The sequence below is a fragment of the Lynx canadensis genome, chromosome C2, assembly GCF_007474595.2.
Source record: "Lynx canadensis isolate LIC74 chromosome C2, mLynCan4.pri.v2, whole genome shotgun sequence".
Taxonomy (NCBI): domain Eukaryota; kingdom Metazoa; phylum Chordata; class Mammalia; order Carnivora; family Felidae; genus Lynx; species Lynx canadensis.
This window is the reverse complement of record NC_044311.2, coordinates 9,792,746-9,806,704: the sequence shown is the minus strand read 5'-3', so window position 1 is coordinate 9,806,704 and position 13,959 is coordinate 9,792,746.

Sequence of the window (13,959 nt, the reverse complement as noted above, 5' to 3'; positions counted from 1 at the left end):
CTTGACAGACTATAACAGAGTATATTCACTGGGGAGCCAAATAATCAGTCAAATGAGAGAAAGGGACACTTGGCTGTTGGTCAATTGATCTTATTCTCTTGGTGAGGGGTAGGCTGAAGAGGAAACTAGACATGAAGTGGGTGTTACTTTTTTCTTATGGTATTTGCCAGTATCTTTCCTCTTGCCTTACTCTGGATCTCCCGGCACTTAAATGTTACTCTATAGCTGTTACCCCAAGCTGAAATCTATCTGACTACCATTTCAAAAAAGTAACAGTGGTCCTGCTGGCCTTCTCAGCTACTCAGTGAGCTCAGGCTGACCGAATGGGAGACTGAGAAGTCATAATGAGGGACATGGAGAGACTACCTTCTTACCTAAGATGGAGACACCAGCAAAAAGACACTGGCCACCATGAGAGGCAGGTGTCCTATCTACTCCTGCAGCAGAGCCCTTAGGGCTTCTGAGATACCCCCACAAAGAACTAAACTGTCTTCCCTAACCCTGCCAACCTTCTCAAGGACACACCGCCCTTCCTGAATATTTGTGATCAACCATCCTACCCAAGGACAAAATTCACATGCTCTCCATGACGTTTGCTCTATAAATCCTGCCTTTTCCTTTGTTTAGAGTGACAATTTATACATGGTTGTGAATACATTTCTGGTATGTGAATACATTTTCAGCTGTGTACAAACTAAATGACTTTAAGCTATTCCTTGGCACCCTTTATTCATTTGGCTGGCAGGCTTCTATGCTTTTTCAGTTTCCACCCACCCCTATGCATCCTCTTTCTCAGGCTCCCTTGTTAGTTCCCGCTCATCTTGCTGACTTTTAAACCTGCCAGTGTCCCTGGTCTCAGTATTTGGACCACTTTCCTTCTCCATCAGTCTTGTTAATCTCTTTCAGACCTACAGCCTCAAATAGTTCTGTATATAATTATGACTCCCAAATTTATATCTCCAGCCCAGGCTCTTCCACGAGTTCCAAATGTGTCTCAAAAGCAATTCTGAAATTCTACTGGGTAGGTCTTGTGAGTGCCCCTATTGTGGGACTGAGGAATTCTCTTTGATTATTTCTTGCTTCTTCTTTATTATCCTTGGCTAATCTCAGGTGGGGGTTGGGAATATATTCTCTTTGGGGGCTGCATAGATTTCTTAGTTCACTTCCTGCTAAACAAAGGAGAGTTGGGAGTTGAGGGGTCAGTGTAAATCTTGAAGACTCACAGATTTCTTTTCATTCAGAACTGTTTCTTTGGCAGTTCAAAAACTTAGCAGATTTATTGTCTATTTGCCCCAGCCAGTTCCATGTCATTGAAACCATAAATATAGTTCTTTCCAAGATCTAGTTCTCAGATCACCATATTTCTTTGCTTGCCTCCCCCTGTGCCACCCCGCCTTGTTCTCACTCTGAAGAGGGGTAATTTGAGGCCATCAGGCTTCCATGGGAAAGCTCTATGGATAGCCTGATCTTTGCTGAAAGTCTGAGTTTTGGTGGGCTTTCTCAATTTATCTTCTGGTAATTAGGGTCTCCAAACAGTTGGCTTTTTGGTAATGTGAAATGCCCATTTTTAAAAATTCTCTCTATTCAGTTTTGTTTCTCTTTCTTGTATTATCTTGCCAATGAGGTCAATATTACCAGATGCTACTATTGTTTTGATAGCAAACTTCTCTATAGCTACAAATTTATGAGTTATGTGAGCTACCTCCCAAATTATTTTTAAAATATTTTTATGTTTTTATTTTATTTTATTTTTTATTTTTTAAAATATACATCCAAATTAGTTAGCATATAGTGAAACAATGATTTCAGGAGTAGATTCCTTAATGCCCCTTACCCATTTAGCACATCCCCCCTCCCACAACCCCTCCAGCAACCCTCAGTTTGTTCTCCATATTTATGAGTCTCTTATGTTTTGTCTCCCTCCTTGTTTTTATATTATTTTTGTTTCCCTTTCCTTATGTTCATCTGTTTTGTCTTTTAAAGTCCTCATATGAGTGAAGTCATATGATTTTTGTCTTTCTCTGACTGATTAATTTCGCTTAGCATAATACCCTCCAGTTCCATCCACGTAGTTGCAAATGGAAAGATTTCATTCTTTTTGATTGCTGAGTAATACCCCATTGTATATATATATACCATGTTTTCTTTATCCATTCATCCATCGATGGGCATTTAGGCTCTTTCCATACTTTGGCTATTGTTGATAGTGCTGCTATAAACATGGGGTGCACATATCCCTTCAAAACAGCACATCTGTATCCCTTGGATAAATGCCTAGTAGTGCAATTGCTGGGTCATAGGGTACTTCTATTTTTAGTTTTTTGAGGAACCTCCATACTGTTCTCCAGAGTGGCTGCACCAGCTTGCATTGCCAGCAACAATGCAAAAGAGATCCTCTTTCTCCATATCCTCGCCAACATCTGTTGTTGCCTGAGTTGTTAATGTTAGCCATTCTGACAAGTGTGAGGTGGTATCTCATGGTGGTTTTGATTTGTATTTCCCTGATGATGAGTGATGTTGAGCATTTTTTCATGTGTTGGTTGGCCATCTGGATGTCTTCCTTGGAGAAGTGTCTATTCATGTCTTTCGCCCATTTCTTCACTGGATTATTTGGTTTTTGGGTGTTGAGTTTGATAAGTTCTTTATAGATTTTGGATACTAACCCTTTATCTGATATGTCATTTGCAAATATCTTCTCCCATTCTGTCAGTTGCCTTTTAGTTTTGTTGATTGTTTCCTTTTCTGTGCAGAGTCTTTTTATTTTGATGATGAGGTCCTAGTAGTTCATTTTTGCTTTTGTTTCCCTTGCCTCCAGAGACGTGTTGAGTAAGAAGTTGCTGTGGCCAAGATCAAAGAGGTTTTTGCCTGCTTTCTCCTCAAGGATTTTGCTGGCTTCCGGTCTTACATTGAAGTCTTTCATCCATTTTTAGTTTATTTTTGTGTATGGTGTAAGAAAGTGGTCCACGTTCGTGCTTCTGCATGTCGCTGTCCAGTTTTCCCAGCACCACTTGCTGAAGAGACTGTCTTTATTCCATTGGATATTCTTTCCTGCTTTGTCAAAGATTAGTTGGCCATATGTTTGTGAGTCCATTTCCGGGTTCTCTATTCTGTTCCATTGATCTGAGTGTCTGCTTTTGTGCCAGTGCCATACTGTCTTGATGATTACAGCTTTGTAGTATAGCTTGAAGTCTGGGATTGTGATGCCTCCTGCTTTGGTTTTCTTTTTCAAGATTGCTTTGGCTACTCGGGGTCTTTTCTGGTTCCATACAAATTTTAGGGTTATTTGTTCTAGCTCTGTGAAGAATGCTGGTTTTACTTTGATAGGGGTTGCATTGAATATGTAGATTGGTTTGTGTAGTATCGACATTTCAACAATATTTGTTCTTCCTATCCAGGAGCATGGAATGTTTTTCCATTTTTTGGTGTCTTCTTCAATTTCTTTCATAAGCTTTCTATAGTAGTCAATGTATAAATTTTTCACCTCTTTGGTTAGATTTGTTCCTAGGTATTTTATGGTTTTTTGGGCAACTGTAAATGGGATCGATTCCTTAATTTCTCTGTCACTTCATTGTTGGTGTATAGGAATCCAACCAATTTCTGTGCGTTGATTTTTTGTCCTGCAACTTTGCTGAATTCATGAATCAGTTCTAGCAGTGTTTTGGTGGAATCTTTTGGGTTTTCCATATAGAGTATCATGTCATCTGCAAAGAGTGAAAGTTTAACCTCCTCCTGGCCGATTTGGATGCCTTTTATTTCTTTGTGTTGTCTGATTGCAGAGGCGATGCTTTCAATACTATGTTGAATAACAGTGGCAAGAGTGGACATCCCTGTCTTGTTCCTGACCTTAGAGGGAAAGCTCTCAGTTTTTCCGCATTGAGGATGATATTAGCGTTTATAGATTTTGGATACTAACCCTTTATCTGATATGTCATTTGCAAATATCTTCTCCCATTCTGTCAGTTGCCATCCCTGTCTTGTTCCTGACCTTAGAGGGAAAGCTCTCAGTTTTTCCGCATTGAGGATGATATTAGCGTTGGGTCGTTCATATATGGCTTTTATGATCTCGAGGTATGATCCTTCTATTCCTACTTTCTTGAGGGTTTTTATCAAGAAAGGATGCTGTATTTTGTCAAATGCTTTCTCTGCATCTATTGAAAGGATCATATGGTTCTTGTCCTTTCATTTATTGATGTGATGAATCACATTAATTGTTTTCAGATATTGAACCAGCCCTGCATCCCAGGTATAAATCCCACTTGGTCATGGTGAATAATTTTTTTTAACATATTGTTGAATCTCGTTGGCTAATATCTTGCTGAGAATTTTTGCATCCATGTTCATCAGGGAAATTGGTCTATAGTTCTCCTTTTTAGTGGGATCTCTGTCTGGTTTTGGAATCAAGGTAATGCTGGCTTCATAGAAAGACTTTGGAAGTTTTCCTTCCATTTCTATTTTTTGGAACAGCTTCAAGAGAATAGGTGTTAACTCTTCCTTCAATGTTTGGTAGAATTCCCTGGGAAAGCCATCAGGCCCTGGACTCTTGTTTTTTGGCAGATTTTTGATTACTAATTTGATTTCCTTACTGGTTATGGGTTTGTTCCAACTTTCTATTTCTTCCTGTTTCAGTTTTGGTAGTGTATATGTTTCTAGGAATTTGTCCATTTCTTCCAGATTGCCCATTTTATTGGCATATAATTGCTCATAATATTCTCTCATTGTTGTTTGTATTTCTGTTGTGTTGGTTGTGATCTCTCCTCCTTCATTCTTAATTTTATTCATTTGGATCCTTTCCTTTTTCTTTTTGATCAAACTGGCTAGTGGTTTATCAATTTTGTTAATTCTTTCAAAGAACAAGCTTTGGTTTTCATTGATCCATTCTACTGTTGTTTTTTGTTTGTTCCGTTGGTTTTTTTTTTTTTTTTGGCTTTGATAGCATTGCTTTCTGCTCTAATCTTTATTATTTCCTGTCTTCTGCTGGTTTTGGGTTTTATTTGCTGTTCTTTTTCCAGCTCCTTAAGGCATAAGGTTAGGTTGTGTATCTGAGATCTTTCTTCCTTCTTTAGGAAGGCCTGGATTGCTATATACTTCCCTCTTATGACTGCCTTTGCTGTGTCCCAGAGGTTTTGTGTTGTGGTGTTATCATATTCATTGACTTCCATATACTTTTTAATTTTCTCTTTAACTGCTTGGTTAGCTCATTCATTCTTTAGTAGGATGTTTTTCAGTCTCCAAGTATTTGTGACCTTTCCAAATTTTTTCTTATGGTTGATTTCGAGTTTCATAGCACTGTGGTCTGAAAATATGTATGGTATGATCTCGATCTTTTTGTACTTAAGGCTGATTTGTGTCCCAGTATATGGTCTATTCTGGAGAACGTTCCATGTGCACTGGAGAATAATGTATATTCTGCTGCTTTAGTATGAAATGTTCTGAATATATCTGTTAAGTCCATCTGGTCTAGTGTGTCAGTCAAAGCCATTGTTTCCTTTTTGATTTTCTGTTTAGATGATCTGTCCATTGCTGTGAGTGGGGTGTTGAAGTCTCCTACTGTTATGGTATTATTATCAATGAATTTCCTTATGTTTGTGATTAACTGAGTCATATATTTGGGTGCTCTTACATTTGGTGCATAAGTGTTTACAATTGTTAGGTCCTCTTTGTCTATAGACCCCTTGATTATGATATAATGCCTTCCTGCATCCCTTGATACAGTCTTTATTTTAAAGTCTAGATTGTCTGATATAAGTATGGCTACTCCAGCTTTCTTTTGTTGATGATTAGCATGATAGATGGTTCTCTAGTCCCTTACTTTCAATCTGAAGGTGTCTTTAGGTCTAAAGTGGGTCTCTTGTAAACAGCATATAGATGGGTCTTGTTTCCTTATCCATTCTGTTACCCTATACCTTTTGATTGGAGCATTGAGTCCATTGACATTTAGAGTGACTACTGAAAGATATGAATTTATTGCCATTATGATGCTTGTAGAGTTGGAGTTTCTGGTGAGGTTCTCTAGTCCTTTCTAATCTTTTGTTGCTTTTGGTATATATGTATTCTTTTGGTATATATATATATATATATATATATATATATATATATCTTTTGGTATATTCTTTTGGTATATATATATATATATATATGTATATATATATATGTTTTCAACTTTTCTCCCCTCAGAAAGTCCCCCTTAAAATTTCTTGCAGGGCTGGTTTAGTGGTCACAAACTCCTTTAATTTTTGTTTGTCTGGGAAACTTTTTATCTCTCTTTCTATTTTGAATGACAGCCTTGCTGGATAAAGAATTCTTGGCTGCATATTTTTCTGATTCAGCACATTGAATATATCCTGCCACTCCTTTCTGGCCTGTCGATTTCTGTGGATAGGTCTGCTGCAAACCTGATCTGCCTTCCCTTGTAGGTTAGGGACTTATTTTTCCTTGCTACTTTCATGATTCTCTCCTTGCCTGAGTAGTTTGTGAATTTGACTATGATATGCCTTGTTGATGGTCAGTTTTTGTTGAATCTAATGAGAATCCTCTGTGCTTCCTGGATTTTGATGTCTGTCTTTCCCAGGTTATGAAAGTTTTGTGCTATGACTTGCTCACATGTCCCTTCTACCTCTATTTCTCTCTCTTCCTCTTTTGGGACCCCTGTGATTCTGATGTTGTTCCTTTTTAATGAGTCACTGATTTCTCTAATTCTTAAATCATGCTCTTTTGCCTTATTCTCCCTCTTTTTTTTTCTGCTTTGTTATTCTCTATAAGTTTGTCCTCTGTATCACTGATTCTCTGTTCTGCCTCATCAATCCTTGCCACCACTGCATCCATCTGTGATTGCAGCTCAGTTATAGCACATTTAATTTCATGCTGGCTCTTTTTTACTTCTTTTGTCTCTGTAGAAAGGGATTCTAATCTATTTTCGACTCCAGCTAGTATTCTTATTATTGTGATTCTAAATTGTCATTTAGACATCTTGGTTGTATCTGTGGTGGTTAAATCCCTGGCTGTCGTTTCTTCGTGCTCTTTCTTTTGGGGTGAATTCCTTCATGTTGTCATCTTGAAGGGAGAAAAGGAATTAATGAGGTAGAAAAATTGAAAAAAATTAAAATTAAAAAAATTGAAATTAAAAATTAAAAACACACGCACACACAAATAGAATAGAGGATACTAGATCCTAGGTGTGTTTTGGTCTGGGTGTTGAAAGTGGTTTGACAGATTAGAGAAAAAAAGGGGGGGAAGAAATCGTTTGAGAATTTGAAAAAATGAATACACTGAAGTAGACTAAAATGAGATGATGGGGGTAAAATAGAATTTGAAAAAGTATACACAAAAGTTAAGAACGTAGTAGAAAAAAATTAAAGAAAAATATTTTAATAAAAATTAAAAATAAATATGATTTTTTTCATTTCTGTATTTAAGAAAAAAGAAAAAGGAAAAAGGAAAAGAGAAAAAAGAAAAGAAAAAATTGTTTGAAAATTTCAAAAAGTGAATACACTGTAGTAGACTAAAATAAAATGATGGAAGTAAAATAGAATTTGAAAAAACTTACATAACAGCAAAAAATATAGTAATAAAAATTAAATAAAAATATTTTTAATAGAAATTGAAAGTAAAAATGAAGTTTTTCTCTTTCTGCATTGAAGAAAAGGAAAAGAAATGAAAAAGAGGAAAAAAGAAAAAGAAAGAAGAAAAAGGAAATTGAGAATTTGAAAAGGTGAGTACACTGAAGTATACTAAAATAAAATTATGGAAGTAAAGTAGAATTTGAAAAAATTTACACAAAAGTAAAAAGTATAGTAATAAATTAAAGAAAGATATTTTTAATAAAAATTGAAAATAAAAATGAATTTTTTCTCTTTCTGTATTCAAGAAAAGGAAAAGAATTGTAAAAGAGAAAAAGGAAAAAGAAAAAAAAAATAAAGAACATTGAATAGATGAACCTGCTAACAGATTGAAGTAGGACTGAAATTGCTTCGTTTTGCCCTAGAAGTCAGTGTATGTAGTTCTTTATAGTCCATAAATTAAGTGGCAGTGAGACTTGTGTTCTTGAAGAGCGAATTTGGCCCAGTTGGGCGGGGCTCAGTGTAACAGCTCCGCTCTCCACTAGGTGGCGCTGCTGGCCTACTGGGGCGGAGTGTTGCAGCACTTGTAGGTGCGTATGCGCATGCGGGGGAATGGTGAAAATGGCGCCACCCAGCCACCCAGTCTGTTCTCCCGGATCAGCAGTGTCCGTCCTCTGTCTTCAGCTTTCGTCCACTCCCCGTTCTTTCACTCTCCGTGACCAGGCTCCAGGCAGCACCTCTCTCCCGAGTTTTGTCTCAGATGCAGCTGTTTTGCCCGGCCCCCTACTTCCGAAGGACTGCGACTTTGACCCGATCCGCCCCTCTGCGGGAGGGTCTCACCGAGCAGTGGCCGAATGAGCAATGGCTAAATATCAGCTGCACCCAGGTATGTCCACTGGACTCTGCTCCTGCCGGTGCCCTGAGACTGCAGCCAGGTGCCACCCGCCCCAGAAAAAGTTCGCGAGACGGTGTAGCAGCAGGGTTTCAGGGATTATGGAAAATCACAACACACATCTGGCACCAGGCTTCATCCCCAACGACCTTTTCCAGCACCAGTGAATGTGGCCGCCTTCTGGGTTCTGCTGGGACCAGGTGGCTTCAATAGTCTCTACCAAGTGTCCTTCCAGCAGTGGAACCGCTTTTCCCCGTGTGGCCCGAGAACCTCCTGGACCCCACTCTGTTCCTGGGGATTCGCCCTTCCCACCAGAGCACCACCAGGTATGGAGCTGCGGAGTTGCAGCCTTTGCGCTCCCTTTGTTTACAGTCTTAATGGATTTTAAACCCTCTCCTTTTTCCTTTCTCCCTTTTTAGTCTCTGCGGCTGTTTCCAATTTTTCACTTTCTCTCCAGCTGCTTTCGGGGAGGGGTGATTTTCCCATATTCTCCCCCCCTCCCCAGTCTCTGTCCTCTCTCTGCCCACAAAAGCAGTTCCCTACCTTTCGGGGCTTCTTGCTCCCCAAGTTCAACTCTCTGCGCCTCGTACCTGCTGAGTTCTGTGGTTCAGGTTGTGCAGATTGTTGTGTTAATCTTCCAATCAGTTTTCTAGGTGTGTAGGATGGTTCAGTGTTGGTCTGATTGTATTTTATGGACACAAGACACACAAAAAGCTTCCATGCTGTTCCCTGTTTTTATTTTATTTTTGCGAGAGAGACAGAGACAGAGACAGAGTGCGAGTGGGAAAGGGGCAGAGAGAGAGAGGGATACACAGAATCTGAAGCAGGCTCCAGGCTCTGAGCTGTCAGCACAGAGCCTGATGCAGGGCTCCAACCAACAAACCATGAGATCATGACCTGAGCTGAAGTCAGATGCTTAACCGACTGAGTCACCCAGGCGCCCCTAGCTCCCAAATTATTGCAGGGAATGGTTCTCTCAAATGTTTTGCCCCTACGTAACTTGTAGTGTCATCTTTCCAGCCTTCTCTATTTCCTTTCTATATGTGGTCTGACTGTTAAGTCATTTTTTAGGTTTTTGTTATAGCAGATTTCTTTCTGGTACTGATTTTCTGCATTAGTCACGATTGACTGCTTATGCTGTGGTAACAAACATCTCCCAAATCCCAGTGATTTAACACAACAAAAGCCTGCCACATATTGGTGGGGGGTGGAGGGAGACACGAGACTGCTGCACTGTTGCTCAAGGCCTCGGGCTAACTGAAATACCATCTTTTTTGTAACAGCCCCATCTGGGACCGGTTGCCAATGGCCAAAGGAAGAGGGGGACTGGAGAATTGTACATGGGGTATATCTATCCTTTACCTCAGCCAGGAATGTTACATGTCACTACTGTTCACACTCCAAGGTCAGAACTAGTCATATGACCCTCAAATAATTACAAGGAGGCTGAGAATTATAGTCTTTCTTAGACATTATCCACCCCATTGCAACTGTCATTGAGGGTAGCCCTTCAGTCTACCTGAACACAGGTTTGGTTTCTTGTTGATGGTGCTTTTATTTTGTCTTTTGTTTAATGCTGTATCCTTAATTCCTGATACATACTAAGTACTTAATAAATATTTAATGAATGGATGACTGAATAGACTAAGTTTCTCAGTTGAGCTTAAAGAGAAGGAAGGAAGGAAGGAAGGAAGGAAGGAAGGAAGGAAGGAAAGAAAGAAAAATCTCTAGGTCCTTACACCATGGCCAAAGTGGTGAGTTGGAGTTGGAGCTGTGTGATGCCCTAGGAGTGGGTGGATGTGGACAAAATGCACGCTTCAGGCATTGGAATGTATAATCCCTACTCACGGAAAGTTGCTGAGGCCTTTCCTAGATGTGCCAGGGGGCCAAATACAGAGCTGGGATGGTGTGGTTTTCCCTGAGGTCTCTAAACAAGAATGAAAGCTCAGCCTGGCAGCCTAGGGTCCTGGTCCAGAAATGGTCCCTGGGTGGAAACCAAGTCTCGCATGGGTCACTGGGCCATTGCTGCTTGTGTGTATTGGGCTAATTTCACCTGTGGTCTGGGATCCTCGAGCCGGGAAAACAATTTAAAAACAGATCTGGGTAGCTCAGTAGGTTGAGTGTCCGACTCTTGATTTTGGTTCAGGTTATGATCCCAGGATCATGGGATTGAACCCCGCATTGTGCTCCACACTGATCATGGAGACTGCTTAATATATTCTCTCTCTCTCTCTCTCTCTCTCTCTCTCTCTCTCTCTCTGCCCCTCTCCCCTGCTTGGGCTCTCTCTCTCTCTAAAAACAAACAAACAAACAAACAAACAAACAAACAAACACAGATCTGAGAAGACTTGTATGTGGATGTTCTTAGCATCTTTGTTCATAAGCTCCAAACTGGAAACAATCTGAATATTCACAACAGGGAAATGGATCCACAATTTGTGGTATATATCCCCATTGTATGAATGGAGTCCTACCTAGTGATAAAAAGGACAAACTATAGATATGTACAAAAACAGGGATGAATCCCCAAAATATTATGTCAAATGAAAGAATCCAGACATTAAAAAGTACATACGATATGATTTCATTTATGAGAATTTCTAGATGAGGCAAACCTAGTCTCTAGTGATACAAACAAGAACAGTGACCGCCTGCTTCTTGGTAGGGGTGTGGGACTGATTGGAAAGTTGCACAAAAACGCACTTTGGGGTGGGTGGTGGTTACGTGGATTTACACATGGGTCAAAACTTATGGAATCATGTATTTTAAATAGATGCATTTCATTGATGTGAACGATATATTTCTAAAAAATGATGACAATATGACAACATACAAATCAATTTAACAAGACAAAAATAAAATGGGTTCTAAGCTGGTGAGCTCAGTGGGGAAGAGGCAATTGCAAAACTTGCTGGAGTAGACACAGCTGCTTGTGAACCCACCTGCTTTGTTCAGACCCGCCCCCCTGCATATGGCTTCATCACCAACTCCAGGCATGGCCCAGATGGGCTAAGTGAGAGTTCGCTCCTTTGGTGATTGCTTCACAAAAGGACATATTCTGCAATTTGGGTCAAAGAGAAATAAGGAGAAATCTGTTGGGAGTTCCTGTTGGAATAATTTCCATACTTCTGTAAAAGGAAATGTAATGAGATTTTTTTTTCCTTTCAGTTTCATCTAAGGACCCAAGGCATTCAAATTCTCACACTATCATCTATAGCTATGTGCCTCAGCCTCCTCATCTTTAAAATGGGAATGAAAGGGCTCCTGGGTGGCTCAGTCGGTTGAGCGTCTGACTTCAGCTCAGGTCAGGACCTCATGGTTTGTGAGTTTGAGCCCCTAGTTGGCTCTGTGCTGACAGCTCAGAGCCTGGAGCCTGCTTCGGATTCTGTGTCTCCCTCTCTCTCTGCCCTCCCCCATTTGGCTCTCTCTCCCTCTCTCTCAAAAATAATAAATAAACTGTAAAAAAATTTAAAAAAGTAAAATGGGAATGAAAACAGCAGGTTTGCCTGGCATTGTTGAGATTTATTCAGTTACAGATATGTTTTTGAGCACTTACTATTTGCCAGGGACTGTTCTAAGAGCTGTGGTGTATTTTATTCAGTGAACGAGACTGATGGCATCTCCACTCTAAATGAAACATTGAAAGTATAACCCATTACCCACTGTGCAGTTTGTGGCAGCCATTATTATCAGAACTAAAGAGACCCCAGTTTTCTGTTGAAAGAGCAATTTTCCAAAACTGGTAGAATCATGACTCTCATGCAGGTATAAACACGAACACATGTTAAAGATTTTATTTAGCTTACTAATGAGAAAACTGGTAGAAATTTCAGAACTAGAAAGAACAGACCCATTTATGGACGGATTGGGAATATTGAAATGAATGAACAAGTGGATGCAAGACCGGCTTTTCCACAGAAGGGAAGGTCACTCCTCCCTTGCACAGAATTTACTTACACGTCTCTAGGCAAGAATGATTTTGCATTGCTATCAGTTGTCTATGATTTACAGAGTTGCAGATTCACTCACATGAAATCAGGATTAGATAACTGGAACCAGTATGCTGCAAACAACGCATAGTTTTCCAGTGAAGCACACACTTTTTCAGTTCTCTTGGCCAAGTGGGTTTCCCATATAAACTCAAAGGACTTCTGTAATTGTAAACCAAAGATTTACAGTAGACAGTGTAGACAGTGTTCAAGGGGTTCTGGGTATGATGGAGGCACACACCAGGGGCTGCAGAGTGGCTTATCAGGGCAGGTTTCAAGGAGGAGTTAATTTTGGAGCTGTGTGGAACGATGGGTAGGTATAAGCCAGGCAGACAGCAAGGAAGAGAAGGGCACAGCATGAGGAGGAAACATATCAGTAAAGGCTGAATTCCTTACAAGTAATAGAAACTGACATGAGTTCGTCTAAGCAAGAAGTGGGATATATTATGTCACAAGGCATCTTATGGGGCCTAAGGGCAGGGATGAAGTGCCCAGGAATGACTGGAAAGTTGGGACTTGAGTGCTAGAAATACTGATTCCCACCCCCCCCCCCCCCCACTGCCCATGGGATAGTTGCTTCATTTCTCTTGTCAAGGGTAAAGCTGGACACTGTCTAATGTGGTAAGGATAGACTACTCAGTTGTAACCCTTGCGATGGTGGGGAAGATCCAATGTGAACTGAACTCAACTTTGGTTTGTACAGAGATGACTGGGCACTTTGAAGGAAGAGTTGTGGGAGCTGGGGCAGAGACTGGGTTTGTTCATCAGTGCTCATCTGGCGGAGAAGCAAACTCACATCTTTGTTTCGGGAGGTAGGGCAAATTAAAGCAAGGTCCCCAAGGACTGGGAGGGTTGGATAGGAGGGAGGTGCGAGTTACCCCCAAATGTTTCCATTTCAAAGAGATAGCACTCAGGTCCTTGACAAGGCAGTTCTGGTGGTGGAAGATCCACCCGTCAAGGGGGAGAGAAAGGACTCACGATGGCAAGCTTTCTAGAGTAACTGCGCTAAGGGTCGGGGGCTGGGTTTCAGGGACCAGGTTTTGGCTGGAACAAGCCGTGATTCTCCCGGCAGCCTTAGTTCCCTCAGGCAATCACTTTAAGTGGGACATCCTAGGGACGCGGCCTTGAGCTGTTGGAGGCTATGTTAGTGTTTGTTCAAGTCTTTTAGTGTGGGGATGGGTCATTTGTGCTGAGAGTCTGCAGTTTTTATAGGCCAAAGTTGAGACTTCGTCAAAAAGCCATCTAAAGTTGGGTCAAGAGGAGAGTCTTTGCTGTTGTCTCCCCACAGACTGGTCCCCTTTGCTTCTAGTCTGTGTGGTAGAACACAGCTGCCTTAGGTGGGTTCCCTAGAAGCAGAAAGACGGCTTCGGGGGGTCTGTTGGGGGTATGTTCTCAAGTGAAGCTGGTAATGCAGGGAAGAAGCATGAATGGGAAGGAGAGGGCTGAGCAGGGTCGGTGGAGGGGCCTCTGGGATGCAAATGCACTGCAGAGTTCTTGTGCCTTCAGGCTGGCCTTTTGCATC